This window comes from Scyliorhinus torazame, chromosome 10 (genome assembly GCF_047496885.1).
Source record: "Scyliorhinus torazame isolate Kashiwa2021f chromosome 10, sScyTor2.1, whole genome shotgun sequence".
NCBI lineage: Eukaryota > Metazoa > Chordata > Chondrichthyes > Carcharhiniformes > Scyliorhinidae > Scyliorhinus > Scyliorhinus torazame.
The window spans coordinates 189,935,703-189,958,626 of NC_092716.1; the positions used below are offsets into that span (position 1 = coordinate 189,935,703).

At 47.7% G+C, this 22,924-nt stretch overlaps 1 protein-coding gene across 1 annotated transcript in view; it reads left to right on the top strand.

The window, feature by feature from the left end:
• Positions 1–22,924, top strand: part of LOC140384453 (phosphatidylinositol N-acetylglucosaminyltransferase subunit Y) — a 35,184-nt gene that overhangs the window by 3,030 nt on the left and 9,230 nt on the right. The gene's annotated exons all lie outside the window — the stretch shown is intronic.

A 22,924-nucleotide genomic window follows, 5' to 3' on the forward strand; every position in this document is an offset into this window, starting at 1 on the left:
CGGTGGGCAACGTTAGTGGTCAGGCTTCTGGGTCACAATCTGATGAGCACCACACAGTCGTTGATGCACATCAGGTGGAGGCAGTCACGCCCAGGAGAGACAGCAGTCGGAGGTCTGCTGGATTCCAGATCCCAGCTGGGTGCCAGCCAGATGCTGAGCCTATGGACCAGGTTATCCTGAAGCTGATGGAGATATTAGGGAGTGGCCACAACATTCAGAGGTAGATGTCAGCGATAGTCGAGCAGGCCCATAACCAATCAAAGGAGTCCCAGTGGCAACGGGCGCTGGAGATGGCTCAATGCTTGGCACCAAGGCCAACACTGCCAGGGTGGCAACCGCAGTGGAGAGCCTGGTGCACAACGTCAGCAGCAGTCGGTGACGGCCATGTCTGAGGGCCTCAGCAGAATGTCCGACTCGCTGGGAGACGTGACCCAGTACCAGGCTGACCTTGATGAGGCGCTGTGGAACATGTCCCGGTCTCAGGTGGGAATGGCCTCGGCGTTGCGGAGCTTGTCCCAGTCACAGGTGGGCATTGCTGAAACACTGCAGAGCACGGCCCAAGCACTGAGGAGCATCACCAAGGGGCCGACACCATGGTGCAGACATTGGGAGCCACCAGGGCTGGCAGGGCCAGATGACACAGTGGCAGCCAGGGCTCGAACCAGCTGCCCCTCCATCACGAGATGAACCCTGGGGCCCTATGGCCACAGGAAGAGGGGGTGGGTGCCAACCTGGACCTGTCTCATGGAGTGGCGATGGTGGCCACCAGCACTCCTGAGTTCCAATCCTCTGGCAACACCACGTCTCACAGTCAACACACGGGACAGGGCAACACAGCTGTGCATGTGTCGCTGACAAGTGAGCCGGGGCCCTCCGGCCACAGAGCCCCCAGAGGACACCTGCCAGGCGCATCGAAGGCCATGGGACATGATAAGCAGCTGGCTGCCTCCACCTCTGATGGGCATCCCGGGGACACACCTAGATGGAGCTAGCGACAGAGCAAGGAAGGCTAAGCATGTCGAGAATCAGTGAGGGCACTGTGGGGCGGTGGCGAGGGTGGGGCGGGTGGTAGGTAGGGGGTAAGGGGGCGAGGGGGTGGTGAGGAGAGTGGGACTGCACCATCAGGAGAGTGGGGCATTGTTAGACACCAGTGACACAGTAAAAAGCCTTCAGCATAACCAGTATGATGCCTCTGTAACTTTCTTCTGCAATGCAGGCTGACCTCAGCCCTTGGCCCATATCTCCAGGCATGACACCCCCCCCCCCCCCCCCCCCCCGGGGCCTGGGCACACTGCATGCAGGTGATGGGTGTGAGTGAGCACTCAGCAGACAGGCTGGGTCGACTATGGCATGGATTGAGGAGAACCAGTGCTCAGTTTTCTGTGGGTTATCATCACCCCCTGCCCTGGAAGAGGCTAGGGATATCTGATGCCCCAAGGTGTAGCTGTCATGCACACTCTCTGGGAAGCGTACGCACACGTGCATGATCTGCGTGTGGTGGTCCACATGAGTTGGATATTCAAGGAGTGGAACTCCGTCCTGTTAATGTAGGGGACTCGCAGTTGGCCTGGTGTGCACAAGGCAACATATATGCAGTCTATCAGCCCCTGGACTGGGGCATCCTGGTGATGCTGGAGAATACTGCTGCCCGGGCATCTGGTTGGGCTTGGCCATGTTAAAGTTCATCTCGTTTTCTGCCAAGCCAAGCAAAGCATCCGTGACCTGTTGGATGCACCTGTGGGCTGTAGCCTGAGAGTTCCACATCGGTCCCCGCTCGAGCCCTGGAAGAATCCCGAGGTGTAAAAGTTCAGGGCTGCAGTGACCTTGACGGCCACTGAGAGCGGGTGTCCTCCTTCTTCACGTGGTGCCAAGTTCACGAGGACATGACAGGGGTGTTGCACTGTCTCCTTGTTGAAGCGGAGCCTCCTGCGGCATGTGCTATCTATCCTCTGCACGAACAACCAGCGACGTTTGTACACCCTGGGCCATCACCGGCCTCCTCATCTAGGTCTCTCCCTGGCCTGATGGTCAGCGGATCCTCAGGATGAGGGCTGGGGTCTGGCACATAGGCTACCACCTCGAGCCTCTGTAGACGCCGCTGCCGCCATCTCTATTGCCTGGCCACCCGGCCTACAGCAGCATCACTAGGGCTTGTTCTGTGTGGTCCAAAATACTGTCCATACCGTTCAAGGTCTGTAAGGAATTGGGAGAAGGTGTTAGACCCACCCGGGACCCTCCATTCCCCCATTGAGTTCCCCTTCCCCTGCCCCACATCTTGAACACCCTGCCCTAAGCACCCCCAGCCGCAGTGTCCCTCCCCCGCTCAGCGGACCCCAGACCCTGTACCTCTGACAGCCGCACATGACGTTATCTGGACTGGGCGCCAGTCTCCTCCCCGTTGCACTCGCCCACCCTCCAGCCATGGATAGTGTTCAGGCACAGTGTCCAGGCATCACAGTCTGATTGGGATGCTGGGCAATGGCTCCCACATGCCACATGCTACCCACGAGAATCCACTTGGGATGTGTAAAGTGCTCAGCTAACCATGATAGCCATCAGCAATGGTACTCAGCCACTCAGAAGCCATTCCACAGTTTCACATTTGTAACAGGGAGTACTAATTGGCGCCAACGTGACCAGGGGAGGCCAATGAATCATGGGAGGCCGTTGGATATGGGGTGGCTACCTTTAATTGTATGGAAATAGGACTTTTATGGTGATTATTGGTTTCTCGCCATGCTACGGAGGGATCCTGGTTTTGCCTACAGGAGCGGGCCGGTTGCATCGCAAACGGTTTGGCACCCGGCGCGGTTCTCGGTTTTGGCCTCTCCGCTATTCTCCAGCCTCGCTGTGCTCTCGCTCGAGCGGAACGGGGCCAGAGAATCGCACCCATCGAGTGAAAAATACCCATGATGAGGAAGTTAGGCCCATTCGACCAGGGGGCTGAAGACTGGAGCCAGTATATTGAACAGCTCCATTACTTCTTTACAGCAAACAAAATGACGGGTGTTGGATAAACTGGAGGTTATCCAATTCCCGGTTTGTGAGCCCCAACCTACAACAATATAAGAAATTTGATGTCCTCGGAGGCCTCATTCAACCAGTTGGTGATGTTGGCCGGGGAGCATTTCAACCCCAGACCCTCAATCATACTACCATGTTACAAGTTTAATTCAGCTGTCAGAGACCCAGGAGTGATGATCTCTGCTTTAGTTGCCAGAATCCGCCAAATGAACTAGCATTATGAGTTCGGCACAGCGCTCGCTGACATTCTGCGCAACTGTTTAGTTTGCAGAATTAGCACCATAAGTGCGCAAAAGAAGCTTCTGACTAGACCAAAGATTGCCCTAGACAGGATGATCAAAATTGCTCCAAGTGTCCCAGAGCGGCGTGTCAGATCTTCAAGGCTTACAAGAGGGCGAGGTGAACCAGCTGTGGGGCGGTGTGGCTGCAAGGCACAGAGGAAGTTCAGCCATGATTCTAGGAACAGGATCATAGACAGTGGTCAGGAAAGAAAATGGATCAAAGCCCAAACGTCAAGATGGTCGCTGCCGATGTGTGGGAGACCACCCCCAAGAAGCATGCCACTGCAGAGAGTTTGTTTGTTTTCAGTGCATTAGGGCCATATCCAGGCAGAATACACCAAATTAAAAAACAGTCATGACTCCAGTGAACAAAGGGAAGAGGACTTCAGATGAAGAACCTGAAACATACAAACAAAACTTTATGAAAGTGAGCAAAACAGCCCCAACTGAGATAGCCCTCACAACAAATGGAAGACCACTAAAGATGGAGGTCGACACCGTGGCACCGGCTACAGTGCTAGGCAAACAAACATTTAGATATCTTCAAGGAAGAGTTCAGTCTTTGAACCTAAGTAACACAACGGCCAAGTTAGGGACATGTACAGGGGAACCCTGAACATTTTGGGGACAACCACATTGCCAGTGTTATATCAGCAGCAGGATGCCCAGCTACCTATGGTCATTGTTGAGGGGCATCGGCCAAGTAACATGGGACGAGAATGGCTGAGCCAAATCAAATTTAATTAGTTGGACATCTTAAAAAATTCGGGATAGTGTCTTCCAGGAAGTCTTATGTAAATATAAAGATGTTTTCCAGAACGCGTTGGGTCGAATAAAGGGAGTAAAGACCAAGATTTACATCAACCCTAATTCCACACCAAAGTTTTTCAGGTCGAGACTGGTCCCTTACACCAAAAATTGGAAGCTGAACACAAACACCTCGAAGACCTGGCTGAATGGGTGACTTCCACCGTCCCTGTGTTAAAACTGGACCGCTCAGTTAGAATATGCGGGGATTACAAGTTAAACAATAAACCAGACAGTCCAAGCAAATAAATATCCAATTGCATGAATCGAAGACCATTATGCGAAGTTGGTGGGGAACCTGGCGTACACCAAACTCCACCTCAGCCATGCCTATTTGCAGTTAGACCCAGATGAAGATGCCTGGAAGGTTGCGACAATTAACATGCATAAAGGCCTGTTTCAATACACCATGTTACCCTTTGGCATCTCCTCAGCCTGTGCAATATTCCAGGGGACAATGGAGAATCTGCTCCAGGGCAGTCCGAAGGTGGTGGTCTACCTGGATGATGTTGTAGTAATATGAACATCACATGAAGAGTACTTAGCAAGCCTAGAAGATGTGCTGAGAAGATTTACAAATGCGGGAATCTGACTAAAGTGCATGAAGTGCACTTTTCAAGCTAGTGAGGTCACTTACCTCGGATTCAATCTGAACTCTAAAGGCCTGCACCCACTCGAAGACAAGGTGAGAGCCCCAAGAGAAGTCCTGGCACCTAAGAACATGGCAGAATTAAAGTCCTTCCTGGGGATGGGAATGACCTGGTCGTCCATGGACGAAGGTACATGGGGCCTTTGTAGGCCCTTTCTTATGCAAAATGTTCCTTATCATGGTTGACGCCCACTCAAAATGATATGGTCAACAATCTCAATGGTCACAATAGAGGTCCTGCGGTGGATTTTTGCAACCCACAGCCACCTCGAAGTAATAGTGTCTGACAACAGCACTCCGTTCAATGGATAAGAGTTTCAGCACTTTGTCTGGACAAATGGCATCCACCATATGAGAACAGCCCCCCTATCACTCTACCTCCAATGAATTAGCGATGAGAGCTGTGCAAACAGTCAAGGCAGCCATGAAGAAGCAGTCCAGCCGACCACTACACCTTAGGTTGGCCAAGGACTTGACGAACCTTGTCAGCTCATCCAGAGTTAGCGCTTTCTCCAGGCTCTCCCGCTCGCTGCTGTCTAAGACCTCTGTGATAGAGGGCAGGAAGGACTGGGAGGCGTGCTGTCTCTTGGCTTCAGGTCATACAATCTGGCATAAAAGGATTTGCTGATCCTCAGAATGTCAGACTGCTATGACTTTACTCAGCCATCTTCTTCCTTCAGGCTGTTGATTGCAGAGCTCTGCCTATGTACCTTTTGAAAGAAGAAACATGAGCACATCTCATCCTGCATCACGGGATGGACTCTAGGCTCAAGGTTACCTTGAAGGTCTCCAAGGCAAAAAATGAAGCTTGCTGGATCATCACCTCCTGGAGATCCTCCTTGACATCAACCTCCATTGACTGCAGCCAGAGCACATTCAGCATGTCTTTCTGGTTTTGGGACATCTCCCCCAGTTCTCTGTCGCCTTTTAACACCTTTAAGGAAGAAAACCCTTGTGCTGTTCACCCTAATTGCTTCCCTCCAGTGTGACAGTGACTCAAAGAGAGGTTTCACGGTTCTCCAGCTTTGTAATCCCTTTAGAGTTCCTCGAGGGCCTCTGCAATTAACAGTTTCACATTAAGTTTCCATGACCCCCTGCCACCCCTCCTGGTCTTCCTGCAAGTGACTGTCGGCCAATATGAGGCAGAGAAGAACATCGGCTTGAGGTTGGTGGATGTGACCGCGAAAGCCCGGGACACAAACAGGAAGTCTATCCTGAAGGGGACGGACCAACCGTGACCAGGTATATCTACGATGAGCTTTTGCCTATAGAGTTGCTGAAGATGTCGTGTAGCATCTTTTACCTTTCCCATCAGGACGGGGCGTCCAGTCTGCTATCAGTGCTGCCAGATCACCCAACGGCACCCATGATGCAGTTGGAGTCACCGCCCAGCATGACTGACCTGGAATTTATCAACCGATCTCTGTCAATCACAGTCTACAGAAACTAACAATGGGCTTTGAATGAAATCTCAGAATCCCTTTATACTAAGACTAGACAGGTCAGATACAGGTATTGGCCTCTGTCCTGCAGTGCCATCTACTGTTCCTTTTGGCTTTCCGACTCTTAACCAGGCAGAGTATAAAGAGGCATGTTTGAGGTAGGACTGCTTCCCAGTGAATTTTTTAAAATAAATTTAGAGTACCCAATGATTTTTTTCCCAATTAAGGGACAATTTAGCCTGGCCAATCTACCTGACCTGCACATCTTTGGGTTGTGGGGGTGAAACCCACGCAGACATGGGGAGAACGTGCAAACTCCACACGGACAGTGACCCAGGGCCGGGATTCGAACCCAGATCCTCAGCGCCGCAGTGCCAGTGCTATCCACTGCGTCACATGCCGCCCATGCTTCCCAGTGAATTGATTGGTAACACACACCCACCTACATGGGATTGGATGTTTTTCCTACTTCTCTGCCTGTTACAAAGCGTTTGATTTACCAAACACTGCAGTCTCTGCCAGCCCCAGCCCACGATTCTCCTAATATATTTCCAGTACAATAACAGTGAGCACAGTGTAAAAACACTTTGCTGCCTGTTAAGTGGTTTGGCTTGACTTGAGGTATTGAAATGAAAATGCTTTGTTTAAAAAATTAACTTCTGGGGCCCCCTCTTTCATTTCATTTCATCAACACATCCCTCCATGGCCTAGTCCTTCCCAACATAGAATCATAGAATTTTACAGCAAAGACGTGATTGGATGGAGAGTCAGTTCTGATGCCGAAATGGTGACCGACACCGGTTTCACGCCAAACCGTAATTCTCCGTCGCCTCGACCGCAGCGTCAATGTGTTCCAGAACGTAAATGCTGTTGGCCTATCTTAGCGGGCCTGCCCCGGTTTTCTCCAGGGCCTCCGCGATTCTCCATCTCCAATAGGCCAAATTCACGATGGCGCGGTTCACTTGTGCTTTTAAAAATCGTGAAACTGGCATTGTGGCTGCTGAGGGAGAGAGAGGGGGTACGGAAAGTGTCCAACATCGCCATAGTTTGCTGACAGTTGTGCCACTGGCCAGGGGACTTCTGCCAGGGCTGGGGGTAGTAGCGGGAGTTGCCAGGAGGTGGGCTGTGGTGTTGCAGTGGACGGGCACAGAACACCATTGCCGCAGTCTGCAAGGCAGCCATGCAGCTGCACACGCTGCTGACTGCCCACTGTGAACTTAGGGTCATGGGTCATATGGGTGTCTCTCCAGGCCACCCCACTTGCTGCCCTCTGGCCCCAGCCGACCCATCAGCTATATGGGTGTGCTCCAGCACAACCAGTGCCATCTTGTTGGCTGGGATGGTGTGTGTGGAGTACAGTGGGTATATGCACCTGCAGCTCGTCAGCCTCCTGAGTGTCAATCGCGATTTCTTGTTGGAATCAATTGCGTTCCACGTGGCGCCGGTGCTAGCACCTTAATAGTCGCTGAATCGATCCAGGTGCAGCGCCAATTTTGCTGTCGTGGAAGTCCACGAATCCTGCACTTATTGTCAGGAATGGAGAATTTAGCCCCATCTAATTGAATCCTTGGACTGTGTTCGCCAAACTAGAAGGGAAAATACAACGAAGAATTTGGACTTTGCCCATTCGAGTCAGAAATGTTGGAGAGTCCGATGCCACCTCGGAGCTGCTCAGTGACCATTTAAGGCCAAGTCACCTATCTGTAAATGCCAATTGGGTAGCGAGCCGTCTTGGGAAAAAATAGAAAAAATAGTGAAGAAGCAAATCCAGAGCAAGTAGAGATCCTTTCATAAGCAGCACAACTCTGGATTTGAACCCTTCACCATCCTGGAGTTGAACAGAGTTGGACAAACGATCAAGTTGGGCACTGCTGCTGGTTCCTAAAACATCTTGGCTCCTGGTTGGCCCAATTCTTGACAATGGTCATATGCGAGGGAAGAATCCCAAAATCCTGACCTGTGTCGAAAGTCATCGGCCTCCCAAAGACCCAAAATTGCCATTAACCTACTGGCCAATATCCTTGCCATCAGTTTGCTTCAACATAAAGCACAATGGATCAGGCCAGAAGTGGAGAACATACGGAGTACCGACTGAGCAGGCTTTCAACAAGGAAGGAGCAAATGTGATCAAGTCCTTGAATTTACCTTTTGCGTTGAAAACAGCTTAAAACAGGGGTGCGGTAATTGTCCCTTTAAGGGCAACACAGCAGAGACAGGATCACATGGCCTGTGTGGAATCAACCAGGGTGAGAGAGACTACTAGGCAGAGACATTTTGAGGAGCTGGCCACAGCCTTGAGGCTGTTGTACAATTCCTATTAATAAATGCCTTTTGTGTTCACTAATGAGGTCCGTGAAAATCCATCTTTACATCTGGCGATTAGGATAAATGACCCCGATACTGCCTCTGGCCCGATATCTGTGAGTATCCTCTTTTAATCGAAGTCTGAGGAAAAGAAGTACTCACCCCAATGCTTCTCTTTGAGTGAGTTGACACATTTGACTTCTCCACGGAGGACTGGACACAATATATCAAGCGCCTTGGGTATTTTTCCCAGCAAATTAAATAGGGTAGAAGCAATTTTTCTAAGTGTTTGTGGAACTCAGACCTATAACCTGATGCGCAGTCTTACAGCTCCAAGCATGCCCGACTCCAAATCATTTAGTGAGCTCATGGATTTAGTGAAGGCTCAATTGCAACTTTCGTATCAGTCATACAAAAGAAATTCAAATTTAATTCAAGGGTGAGAGCCCCAGGTATATCGATAGCGACTTGTCAGTGGCGAAACTGAAGCAATTATCAGAGTATTATGATTTTGGAGCAACCCTAAGACAACATGTTGTGGGATAGGTTAGTCAGTAGCATGAAGAACAGCACTATTCTTTTTTTAAAATATATTTAGAGTACCCAATTCACTTTTTCCAATTAAGGGGCAATTTAGCATGGCCAATCCACCTACCCTGCATAGCTTTGGGTTGTATGGGCAAAACCCACGCAAACACAGGGAGAATGTGCAAACTCCACACGGACAGTGACCCAGAGCCTGGATCGAGCCTGGGACCCTCGACGTCGTGAGGCAGCAATGCTAATCAATGCGCCACCGTACTGCCCTAGAACAACACTAATCAAAACAGATTGCTTGCAGAGGTTGACGTAAATTTTAAACGAGCAATGGAGATAGTGCTGGCCATGGAAAGCATTGAAGAAAGCGCACAAGAGCTGCAGAGCACACAAAATGGTACCATTCACCAGTTGAGCAGAAACCTGTAGTCAGCCACTGGGGCCAAAACAGCCAAAGTAGCCACACAGCTGGAAACAATTTTAGCCACTAACAAAACAAAAAGATACAGAATATGCAATCAGTCAGTACTTTTTAAAGTGCAATGTTACCGATGTGGAGGTATGCTCATGCTCATGAATCGTGTCAGTTTAAGGAGGCTGAGTGTTCTTATTGGCACAAAAGAGGACATTTGATAAAGCAGCACAGAGCTAAGTGAAGATTGCTGAGTAATCAATCAACCAAGATGGTATAAGTATCTACTGTGGAAGAACCTCGCACCAGTGATTCTGGTATTGACTCTCTGTTTAATCTAAAAACAGGCAAGATAGACCCTATTAGTGTAATGCTCTGGGTAAATGACAAGGCTTTTAAGTTGAAGTGGATACAAGAGCATCAACCACTGTAATGGGTGAGCATACGTTTCAGTAACTAAGAGAGGGAGTCCAACCATTGAACTTGAAGAGTATTTTTGCCAAGTTGAAGACTTATACGAGAGAAGTAATAAAAATAAAAGACATCACAATGGTACATGTAAGCTATGGACAATAGTCTATCCAGCTCCCATTGATAATAGTGACGCGTCAAGGACCAATCCTTCTCGGTTGTGTGGCTTAAAGAAATCAAGTTGAATTTAGCCAAAAATCTTTAAATGTGGGAAAGGAGACCACTCGAGCTGATCAGAAAATACGAGAGCGACTTCTGTGATGAATTAGGCAAAATGAAAGTGCTACAAGCTAATATTCATGTGGATCCAGAGGCGATTTCCTGATTCTTTAGGGCAAGACTGATACCACATGCCTTACGAGAGAAAGTGGATACTGAGTTAAGTGGGTTGGAAGAACTAGGCATTACCCAGCCAATTTAGTTATCGGAATGGGCAGCACCTATTGATGACATGTATGCAAAGCTGGCAGGAGATCAATCTTACACAAAGCTGGATATGAGTCACGTGTACCAGCAACTCAAATTAAATGACGATTCCTGGGGGTATGTCACGATCAATGTGCACAAAGGCCTATTCCATTACACGCGCCTGCCTTTTGCCGTGTCTTCGGCATGTGTAATATTCTAAAGGACAATGGAGAGTCTGCTACAGGGGCTTCCGCAGGTTGTAGTATACCTTGATGAAATCCTCTGAACTGGATCGACAGAGGCTGAGCATCTAGCAACTCAAAAGAGGTGTTAAAGAGATTTCAATAGGCCAGAGTTCATCTCAAGAAAGAGAAGTGCACATTCAAGCCACTGTGGTGACTTAACTGGGGCACGGTGTAGATGCACAAAGAATACATCCAATGGAAGACAAGGTCAAAGCAATAAAGGAGGTGCCTGCCCCCTCAAGCACAACTGAACTCAAAATCATTTTTGGGGATGGTAAACTACCATGGATTTTTTTTCACCAAATGTATCAACGGTGAATGTATTGGCCCCCTTACATATTCTGCTAGAGAAACACCATTGTTGATCCTGGACACCTCTCCATAGTGTTAGTGCAGTGTTGTCCCATGAGTAGGATGACAGCTCTGGAAGGCAGATAGGATTTGTGTCAAGAACCCTCTCAGAGACCGAAAAAGGCTGCTCACAAATCGACAAGGAAGGACTATCAATAGTTTCCGGCATCAAGAAATTATTTTTCTTTTTTTTAATAGATTTAGAGTACCCAATGCATTTTTTCCACTTAAGGGGCAATTTAGCGTGGCCAATCCACCTACCCTGCACAGCTTTGGGTTATGGGGGCAAAACCCACGCAAACACGGGGAGAACGTGCAAACTCCACACAGACAGTGGCCCAGAGCTGGGATCGAACCTGGGACCTCTGCGCTGTGAGACAGCAGTGCTAACCACTGCACCATCGTGCTGCCCTTACATCAAGAAATTCTATCAGTTCTTACACGGAAGACACTTTACCATGTAGGCCCCAAATTGGGATGATGTGGGTTTTATGAGGGGGTCGCTGGCAGCGACCCCGGATTGGCCACGCACCAATTGATCATGGGAGAAGATTTTAACTGTGTCCTGGAGCCGAGAGTGGATAGTTGGAGCCCCAGGTCGATGGGTAGGGTACGAATAGCGAGAGAGCTGGGGGGAGTTTATGGAGAGGTTGGGTATGGTGGACCATTGGCGTTTTCAGAACCCAGGGGGAAGGGCGTATGCCTTCTTTTCACACAGCTATAAGGTATATTCGAGGATTGACTACTTTGTAGTGAGTCGGGAGATTTTGGTTGGGATGGAGGGGGCAGAGTATGCGGGGATAGTTATCTCGGACCATGCATCCCACTGGCTGGAGATTCGATTTAGATCGGGACGAGAGCAGAGGCCAGGGTGGAGGTTTGACTCGGGATTGTTGGCGGATGGAGGTTTTTGTGATAAGGTGCGGTTGGTGATTAGGGATTATGTGGCGTTGAATCAGAATGGGGAGGTGTCGGCGGGCATTTTTTAGGAAGCACTGAAGGCAATGGCCCGGGAGAAATTATTTCATTTACGGTTTGTGCAGAAAAGGAAAGGAGGGCGGAACATAATCGTCTAGTGAGTGAGATATTGGAGGTGGACAGGGAATATTCGAGGGTGCCCACCGTGGAGGGATTGGCGAGGAGGAAAAAGTTCCACGGTGAAGATATGGGGCGTCATTCTCCGCCGGCGGGAGTCTCCGTTCTGCCGGCGCTCGGGGGTTTCCCGACGGCGTGGGGGTGCCCCACAATGGGAAACCCCATTGACCGGCCGGTGTTACGGAGACTCCCGCCGGCCGGTCGGCGCAGAAATGTGGCGGGGCGGGTAGGAGAATTTCGCCCATGGAATCAGCTGAGGAGATATTTTAGGGTGGAAGGGATGTCGGTGCTAACGCCGCTGTGCGAGAATCATGGGTTTGAGCCGGGGTGGGATGGATAGTGTATATAGGAGGTGGAGGGAAGTGAGGCTGGTCAAGGTGAGGGATTTGTATTTGGAGGAAGGGTTGGCAGTCTGGAGGAGCTTAGGGAGATGGTAGAGCTGCTGAGGGGTAGTGATTTCAGGTGTCAGCAGGTTAGGGACTTTGCACGAAAAGCCTGGAGGGAGTTCCCTAGATTGCCGGGATACGCCCTGCTGAAGCGACTGCTGCTTCCGGATGTGGAAGGGGAGGGAAAATTGGGGACATATATAAGTGGCTGGGGGAGCAGAGAGGTGAGCGGCTGGTGAAGATCAAGGAGAAATGGGAAGCGGAGTTGGGAGAGGAGATTAATTGGGGTGTATGGAGTGAGGCACTGCGTAGGGTAAACGGGACCTCCTCTTGTGCAAGGATGAGCCTGATACAGTTTAAGGTGGTGCACAGGATGATGACAGGGTGAAAAAGGGGAAGAATTTGTACAGACTGTATAGTTAATTGTTGGGAAGATGTTTCCTGGGGTGTTTATTTGCTGTAACCTGCTTTGATACATGTTTGTCATAAAATACGTTTTTTTTTAAAAAGGAAGACACTTTACCATCATTTCTGAGCACAAACCGCTCTTGGGTCTCTTCAAAGAGGACAAGGCTATCCCACCAATCGCCACGGCAAGAATTCAACGATGGGCATTAATTCTGTCTGCCTATGAATACTTTCAAGCACCGACTGTAATGATATGCATAAGGCAAGTTTGTACATAATGTTATGCATGACCTCCGACCACGAGGTGGCATTGTAAATCCATCATGTGGCCCTGTGATCTGGCGAGTTGGGAGTAAGTCGTGCATGGAGATAGACGTATTTGTAGTAGTTCCACAATAGTTGTTTAGTGTTAGTTGTTTTTTTATTTTATTTATGCTAATTATCTTACCACGCAGTTGTTCTACAATAAATTATTTTAAACTGCATGTTCTGCAGTTCATCATTCACTTCAGCCAGTCTACAGAACGTGGCACCGACGTGGAACACATATAATGAATGTGGATGCTCTTAGCCGCCTGCCCTTGCAAGAGACTATCACATTTACTCCAGTACCACAAGAAATTATCATGGCATTAAATTCTTTGGACACATTTCCAGTCTCAGCGAGGCAGATCAGGAACTGGACCAATCGAGATCCACTTCTGTCCAAAGTGAGAGACAAAATACTTATAGGATGGGCAAATGAGCTAGCTTCCAAGGAAATTAAACCATTCTTTATCTGCAAGAATGAATTGAGTTGTTAGGATGGCATCATACTCTGGGGAGCAAGAGTAGTCGTTCCTGTACCAGGCAGAAAGCTACTCCTAGCTGAATTACATCGCACTCACCCTGGCATCTCTAAGTTGAAGATGTGTGTTGTGTGTGTTGACCTGGTAATGATGCCGATATTGAAATTTGAGTCTGCAACAAAGGTTTCCTGCTACAGCCCCACCCCACCCTTGGGAATGGCCTGACCGGCCAAGGGTACGAATCCATATTGATTACGTTGGTCCATTCTTGGGCACAATGTTTTCGTGATGAATGCACACTCTAAATGGATGGGCATTTTTGAGGTGATGTCACCTACATCGCATGCTACCATCAAAAAATTATGCCAGTGCTTTTCAACTCATGGATTGCCTGAAGTCATGGTATCAGACAATTCACAAGTGCTGAGTTTCAAACCTTCACCACTCTCAATGATATTAAACACATTAAAATTGTGTCTTACCACCCAGCATCAAACAAACTAGCTAAGCGAGCTGTCCAAACTTTCAAGTCTGGCCCAAACTAACCATCAGGACGAACCCTGGAGTCTAAAGTCTCACGTTTCCTCCTTAGCTCTCATACCACTCCACATACGACAACAGGCATTCCACCAGCACTGCTAATGAAGCAGCTTCTCAGACGAGACTGAGACTCACGTTTCCAAATTTGCCAGGGAGGGTAGAAGCCAGCCAAAGTAATCAGAAAGCAAGCCATGATTCATATAGTTCAGCGGGATTATTTATGGTAAATGAAGCCATATCCGTGAGAAACTTCAGTAGTGGATCAAGTTGGATCCCCGGAATTATTGTCTCTAAGACCAGGCCCCTTTCATACCAAGTGGATGTGGAATGACAGATCATTCGTAAACACATGGACCACTTGAGGAGTAGAGAGATGCTCCAGCAGTCAGTGTTTTCGAATCCGTAAGCATCAAACTACATGATCGACATAACTGATGTCTCCGTGGAAGCAAATAGTGTTGAATGGCCTGTGCCAGAAGGGGTACCCATTATTGCAGCTCTGGTTGACGCCGGTCCTGTGGAAACATCTCAGCCAACAGAATTACGCCGCTCTACAAGTAACAGAAAATTTCCTCACAGACACGACTTATAATTGTCCAACTCATCTCCATAAAGTTTAGTTCGTATTTAGGACTAAGTGAATTAGTTATTCACGATTGTATAAAGGAGGTAAAGGGGGAAGGATGTGGTGATTGTCTCTTCAAGAGCAACACAGCAGAGTAAGGATCACATGGCCTTTGCGACCAATCGGGATGAGTGTGGAATCACCCCATGGTGAAAAAGGCTCATGGGCAGAGACATTTTGAGAACTAGCTACAACTCATGTAGCTGCTGTGCAATTATTATTGATAAATATCTAATAAAGTCTGTGAACGTGCATCTTTACATACAAAGATAAATAGATACATAGAAGATTGGAGCAGGAAGAGGCCTTTTGGCCCTTCAAGCCTGCTCCGCCATTCATCACGATCATGGCTGATCATCCAACTCAATAGCCTAATCCTGCTTTCTCCCCATAGCCTTTGATCCCATTCTCCCCAAGTGCTATATCCAGCTGCCTCTGGAATATATTCAAAGTTTTAGCATCAACTACCTCCTGTGGTAATGAATTCCACAGGCTCACCACTCTTTGTGTGAAGAAATGTCTCCTTATCTCTGTCCGAAATGGTTTACCCTGAATTCTAAGGCTGTGACCCCTGATTCTGGACACACCCATCATTGGTAACATCTTCCCTACATCTACCCTGTCTAGTTCTGTTAGAATTTTATGTCTCTATGAGATCCCCCCTCATTCTTCTAGATCCCCCCCTCATTCTTCTTACAAGGGGCAATTTTTCTTAACCTCGTTGCAGTGTTAAAAGCATCAAGGAAATTGGGGAAAGAGTGGGACTATGGCGTTGAGATAGAGGATCAGTCATGATCACATTGAATAGAAGAGCAGGCTCGATGGGCTGAATGGCCTACTCCTGCTCCTAGTTTCTCTGTTTGTATTAGTGGGGTCTGAAAGATCATCCAAGTGCAGCTCTGGTATGGTCTAAGCAATGACTCACATTGCCAAGGAGGGTTTACTTACTAAACTTAAATCTGGGCTAAAAATAACTCCTTCTAGCCACTGACAAGTCTATTACTTGGTTCCATGAATATGCCCACGCTTAATAAATAAAGTTACAGCAAAGTGAGAGGCCATTCAGCCCCTCGTGTCTGTGCTGACCCTTTGGAGGAGCTATCCAGTTAGTCCCACTCGCCCTGCTGTTTCCCCAAAAGCCCTACAAATTTACCTCCTTCAAGTATTTACCCAATTCCCTTTTGAAAATTACACTTGACTCTGCTTCCATCGCCCTTTCAGGAAGTGCATTCTGGATCAGAATAACCCACAGCTCCCCCCTCCCCTGTAGATCAATAGCATTCTTGGGAAAGAAAGTTGCAGATTGTTCCGCTACCCTTTTGAGAGGAAAAAAAACTTAGAAAATGCTGGAAACACTGAACAGGTCAGGCTGCGTCTGTGGAGAGAGAGAAACAGAGTTAGCATTTCTGTCGATGACTGAATCATGAGCATCATCCTCGATTTTCAACCCTTCACCATTGGCAGCCGTGCCTTCAGCTGCCTGCGACTTCAAACTCTAGAATTTCCTCCCTAAACATCTCCAGGCCTCGACCTGTCATCCCTATTTCAAGACATTCCTTAGCCATCAACATGTCGGTGTCATATTTTGATTGGTAACACTCCTGTGAAGGAGAGATATGTTTTACTGTGTTAAAGGCACGCGCAGGAGAATATTCAGCAACCGTGAGCTCTAGGCTCTGCTTATCCTGAAGAGCTTTTACGGCATCAATTTCTAAGTTGTTGGCACCACCATATGGTGAGTTAGTGTTATTAGTCTGACATGTCTGTGCAACAATCTGATTGGAAGGCAGCATTCCAAACTTATCAGCGCCATGGCTTATCCCATTCACAGCAATTACCCTGATCTTAGGAAAGTGATGCCGTGTTCTGTCTATTCCCTATTTTAGGAACATACAAAATTGACAGGCAGAAACAGGCCAGCTAGTTCATCCAGCCGGTCCGGCACCATGATGGCTGGAAACTGATCATTACTGGAGACATCCTACCCTCCCCCTCTCCCCCCCAACCACTCCCACCACCATCAATAATCATATACTTTCCCGGGAGAGGTGATAAACAAAGATCAGCCCTGTGAGTTCAAGAAGGAAAAATCCTCTTCCACTCTTTGGATTGGATTTTGTTTATTGTCACGAGAACCAAGGTACAGTGAAAAGTATTTTTCAGGCAATCAAAACCAAATCCAGACATCACATGGACAAAATGTTAGCTAAAATGCACCGACCTTCTCTGCAAATGGATCCCTGCTGTAGTCAGAAATCAGACCCGCTCCCTCTTGATGTTGTGTAGAAGGTCAGCAGCAGCCATTGTTATGATTCCAGTTGATGTTACAATTGGATGGGAAGATCCCAGAATGGAACCCTGGCTCAAAGGACCTTAACTTTTGCTTTTTTTGTAATCAAATGCAGAGGAACAGAGTCACAGGGGTTTTCACACCAAAAAATATATAATAAACATAGAAAAATTGGATTAGAATACAAGACTTCCCCCTCCCCTTAGCTTAATAATTACGCACAGATTTTAAGGTTAACACAGGTTGTAAAATACATTTGAAGCTACAATGGTCTCAGTGACACACAAAGCCCCTTTTTAAAAGCACACCATTAGCTTTGGTCAAATACACACTCCGCTCTGAAACCAAGGTAGTGTTTATGGATTTCTTTCTTAGAATCCCCCAAAATGGTTGTCATATTTGAGTTTCCATACTCCACCCCCAACATATGCTTTAAACCCTTCTCTCATAATCATGCTTTCCATTAGCGGTTTGCATTCCAAAATACACTACACATTTTCCAAAGGACTCTTTTGAACAGAGCTTCCGCTCCACTTCTAAAAGCGAATCCACTTCAGATTTTACACTAACCCCTTTTAGGATTTCTGTGTCGTGACTGCTTTTACACACACAAATTCCGATATCCAGCCACTGATTTCTCCACAATTATTTCAATTAACATCTCACAAACTGTAGTTCAATATCACAAACCTCAGAATCAATTCAGACATTTTTCTGACTAGTCAGCTGTTTTACAGTCATGCAACTTAAAATGAACAGTTCCACTTTGTTCCTTTAACTTCAGGCTCCCTAGAAACTCCTCTTCATTTCTCTAGTTTCTTTAAGTAGCTATCCTTTAGATTTCTGGCACTAGCTTTCTTAACCATTACTCCATCATTTGGCTTTTCTTCTAGGAACGCTGAGAGAGATATTCCCAGTCTAGCTGCCTGTCACCAACTGTTGTAGCTTCCAGCTAAAACTAAAGGACAAAGGAAAGCTTTTTTTTTTCTTACAAGGGTATCTGGTTGCTAAGTAACTATATTTATTCTTCATGCCATAGCTCAATTTAATAAAATCCCAGTTGGAATTGAAACAAGCGCCCACACAAACAAACACCGTTGTCCAGCCTGGATTTAATTATAGGTCACTTCCAGGCACAGAAACATTAAACTTAAAACTATATCTTATTTCTAATGTTTACCACTATAAAAATAAATCCCTTAGAACTACCTTTGTTTTGCTAACACCATCAACACGATCCAGGGACTTCGTACTCTGTGGGAAAAGATTAACCACCCAACATCCAGTCTATTTCAGCTTTGGTACAATGAGCATAGAACATTACAGCGCAGTACAGACCCTTCGGCTCTCGATGTTGCGCCGACCTGTGAAACTACTCTAAAGCCCATCTACACTATTCCCTTATCGTCCATATGTCTATCTAATGACCATTTGAATGCCCTTAGTGTTGGCGAGTCCACTACTGTTGCAGGCAGGGCATTCCACGCCCTTACTACTCTCTGAGTAAAGAACCTACCAATAAGAGCTAACACACCGTACCCCTTCTTAACAACTCTCTCAACCTGGGTGGCAACTTTCAGGGATCTATGTACATGGACACCGAGATCTCTCTGCTCATCCACACTATCAAGAATCTTACTATTAGCCCAGTACTCTGTCTTCCTGTTATTCCTTCCAAAATGAATCATCTCACACTTTTCTGCAATAAACTCCACTTGCCACCTCTCAGCCCAGCGCTGCAGCTTATCTATGTCCCTCTGTAACTTGTAACATCCGTCCGCACTGTCCACAACTCCACCGACTTTGTGTCATCTGCAAATTTACTCACCCATCCTTCTACGCCCTCCTCCAGGTCATTTATAAAAATGACAAACAGCAGTGGCCCCAAACAGATCCTTGTGGTACACCACTAGTAACTGGACTCCAGTCTGAACATTTCCCATCAACCACCACCCTCTGTCTTCTTCCAGCTAGCCAATTTCTGTTCCAAACTGCTAAATCACCCTGAATCCCATGCCTCTGTATTTTCTACAGTAGCCTACTGTGGGGAACCTTATCAAACGCTTTACTGAAATCCATATACAGCACATCAACTGCTTTACCCTCATCCATGTGTTTGGTCACCTTCTCAAAGAACTCAATAAGGTTTGTGAGGCACGACCTACCTTTCTCAAAACCGTGTTGACTATCTCTAATCAAATTATTCCTTTCCAGATGATTATACATCCTATTTTTTATAAACCTTTCCAAGATTTTGCCCACAACAGAAGTAAGGCTCACTGGTCTATAGTTACCGGGGTTAGTCTCTACTCCCCTTCTTGAACAAGGGGACAACATTTGCTGTCCTCCAGTCTTCTGGCACTATTCCTGTCGACAAAGATGACTTAAAGATCAAAGCCAAAGGCTCAGCAATCTCCTCCCTAGCTTCCCAGAGAATCCTAGGATAAATCCCATCCGGCCCAGGGGACTTATCTATTTTCACACTTTCCAGAATTGCTAACACCTCCTCCTTATGAACCTCAATCCCTTCTAGTCTAGTAGCCTGAATCTCAGTATTCTCCTTGACAACATTGTCTTTTTCCTGTGTGAATACTGACGGAAAATATTCATTTAGCACCTCTACGATCTCCTTGGACTCGAAGCACAACTTCCCACTACTGTCCTTGACTGGCCCTACTCTTACCCTAGTCATTCTTTTATTCCTGACATATCTATAGAAAGCTTTAGGGTTATCCTTGATCCTACCTGCCAAAGACTTCTCATGTCCCCTCCTGTCTCTTCTTAGCTCTCTCTTTAGGTCCTTCCTAGCTAACTTGTAACTCTCGAGCGCCCTAACTGAACCTTCATGTCTCATTTTTACATAAGCCTCCTTCTTCCTCTTGACAAGTGTTTCGACTGCTTTAGTAAACCACGGTTCCCTTGCTCGACCACTTCCTCCCTGCCTGACAGGTACATACTTAGCAGTAGCTGTTTGCACATTTCACACAGGCTCATCTGCATATTGCAGCAGACCCCACTACTCCTGCACCCACCTTCGATCTCCCACGGTGACAGTGAGCTCTTTTAAATGTGTGTCAGACCCACGATAGCTACCACCTTGCGGAGCAAGAGCAGCTGACACATGGGAACATTGCTATTTGCAAATTCCCTTCCAGCTCACTCACCATCCTAACTTAGAAATATATCGCCATTCCTACACTGTCGCTGGAACATAATTCTAGAACTGCATTCCTAACAACACTTGGTGTATCTACAGCACAGTGATTCAAGAACACAGCTGAGCATCACCGTCTCAAGGGCAATTAGGGATGGGCAACAAATGCTGACCTAGCCAGAGACACACATCCCATGAGTGACTAAAAATAAATGAATGGGTGCATTTCTGGAGCAGGTTTTTATTCAGCACAAATAGTAAACCCACGTATACCTGGTTTCTCTTTAAAGGAGGGATTATATTCAAAATGCCCTGACCGCCCAGTTAGAGAAAGGTGGGGTGCAGTGATCTGCCAGAGTCATAGAAACAAATGAAGAGAAGAAAGTTCATGTGAAAAAGACAGTCCCTTTAAGGTGAGATCAGAATGTGGGACATGGCAGCCTCATAATGTCCTGATAGCAGCACACCGACAGTACAGCAGTCCCTCAGTACTGTCCTCCAACAGTGCAGGGGTCTCTCAGTACTGTCCTCTGACAGTGCAGCACTCCCTCACTATTGTCCTTCGACAGTGCAGCATTCTCTCAGTACTGTCCTCTGACAGTGCAGCACTCCCTCAGTATTGTCCTGCGACAGTGCAGCACTCCCTCAGTACTAACCCCTGACAGCACTCCCTCAGTACTGTCCTTCTGACAGTACAGCACTCCCTTAGTACTGACCCTCGTATGTTGTGGCGCTCGCTCAGTACTGGCCTTTGGACGGTGCATCATTCCCTCAGTAGTCTCTCTGACAGTACAGCACTCCCCCCAGTACTGTCCCTCTGACAGTACTGCACTCCCTCAGTACTGTCCCTCTGACAGTGCAGCACTCTCCCAGTACTGACCCTCGGTTGATGTGACTCTCACTCAGTAATGACGGTGCATCAGTCCCTCAGTACTGACCCTCGAACAGTGCAGTGTCCCTCAGTACTGACCCTCGGAAGGTGCAGCGCTCCCTCAGTACTGACCCTCAGATGGTGCAGTACTCATTTTGTGCTGACCCTCGGACAGTGCAGTGTCCCTCAGTACTGACCCTCGGAAGGTGCAGTGCTCCCTCAGTACTGACCCTCAGATGGTGCAGTACTCATTTTGTGCTGACCCTCGGACAGTGCAGTGCTTCCGCAGCATTGACCCTCAAATGGTGCAGAGCTCCCTTTACACTGACCCTTGGACAATGTAGTGCTTCCTCAGACTGTTCAGCGCTCCCTAACTGCTGACCCTCGAATGGTGCAGCGCTCCCTCAGTTCTGACCTTCTGACTGTGCAGTACTCCCTCAGTGCTGACACTCAGAGGGGCAGTGCTCCTTCAGTGCTGACCCTCAGGCAGTGCAGTGCTCCCTTAGTACTGACCCTCATGTTTGCAATGCTCCCTCAGTGCTGATCTGAGTCAGACAGTGCAGTGCTCCTTCAGTAGTAGGAGTACTGAATCCATGGCTGTGAGTGTCGGCCTGGATGATGTGCTCAAATCTCTAAAGTGGGGACTTCAATTGATCAGAATCAGTTTGACAGGACCCTCCCCCACAGTCTCCAGCTGTTTTAGATAATCTTCCAGCCCGCACTTGTTCAATCTGCTCCCACTCGCTCTGTCTGCAGCTGCTCAGTGTGACTGCCAGGTCCTGGGGCAGAGGGAGACGCAGCATGTCAGAGCAGCTGAATCCAATTTAAATTACAGGCTCCGTCCTCCCACAGCACCACATTCACAAGAGGTTCTTACCATGGAACAGAGCAATTATGACAGCTCACATACCAGTCACAGCTCAGCAGGTAGCTCTCTCACCTTTGAGGTAGCAGTTGTGGAACAAAAGAACAAGAGGAGGCCATTCTGCCCATTGAGCCTGTTCCACCATTTAATAAGATCATGGCTGATCTGTGACCTACCTCCACATGCCTGCCTTACTCCCTCAAAACCTTTGGTTAACAAAAATCTGTCAACCGCCAATTTAAAATCAACAATGGATCTGGAATCAGTTGCTGTTGCAGAAGTGAATATCAAATTTCTTTCACCCTTTGTGTGTAGAAATGTTTCCTAATTTCACTCCCGAGAGATATGGCTCTAACTGAGATACTCTTCCTCCCTCATCATGAATGTCAGTGCATTAGCAGAGCGTACTGTGACAATTACAAAGAACAAAGAAAAGTACAGCACAGGAGCAGGCCCTTCGGCCCTCCAAGCCTGCGCCGACCATGCTGCCCGTCTAAACAAAAATCTTCTACACTTCAGGGATCCGTATCCCTCTACTCCCATGCTATTCATGTATTTGTCAAGATGCAAGATGCCCCTTAAACGTCACTATCGTCCCTGCTTCCACCACCTCCTCCGGCAGAGAGTTCCAGGCACCCACTACCCTCTGTGTAAAAAACTTGCCTTGTACATCTCCTCTAAACCTTGCCCCTCGCACCTTAAACCTATGCCCCCTAGTAATTGACCCCTCTACCCTGGGAAAAAGTCTCTGACTATCCACTCTGTCTATGTCCCTCAGAATTTTGTAGACCTCTATCAGGTCACCCCTCAACCTCCGTCGTTCCAGTGAGAACAAACCGAGTTTATTCAACCTCTCCTTATGGTCCTTGAAAATGGAACCCAAGGAAAAGTTTATTGCAGCAGAATCAGCTCTAGCCATCATTTCTATCCAACAGTCGCAAAGGTCCTCAGTCAATAACGTTTAGAATAAG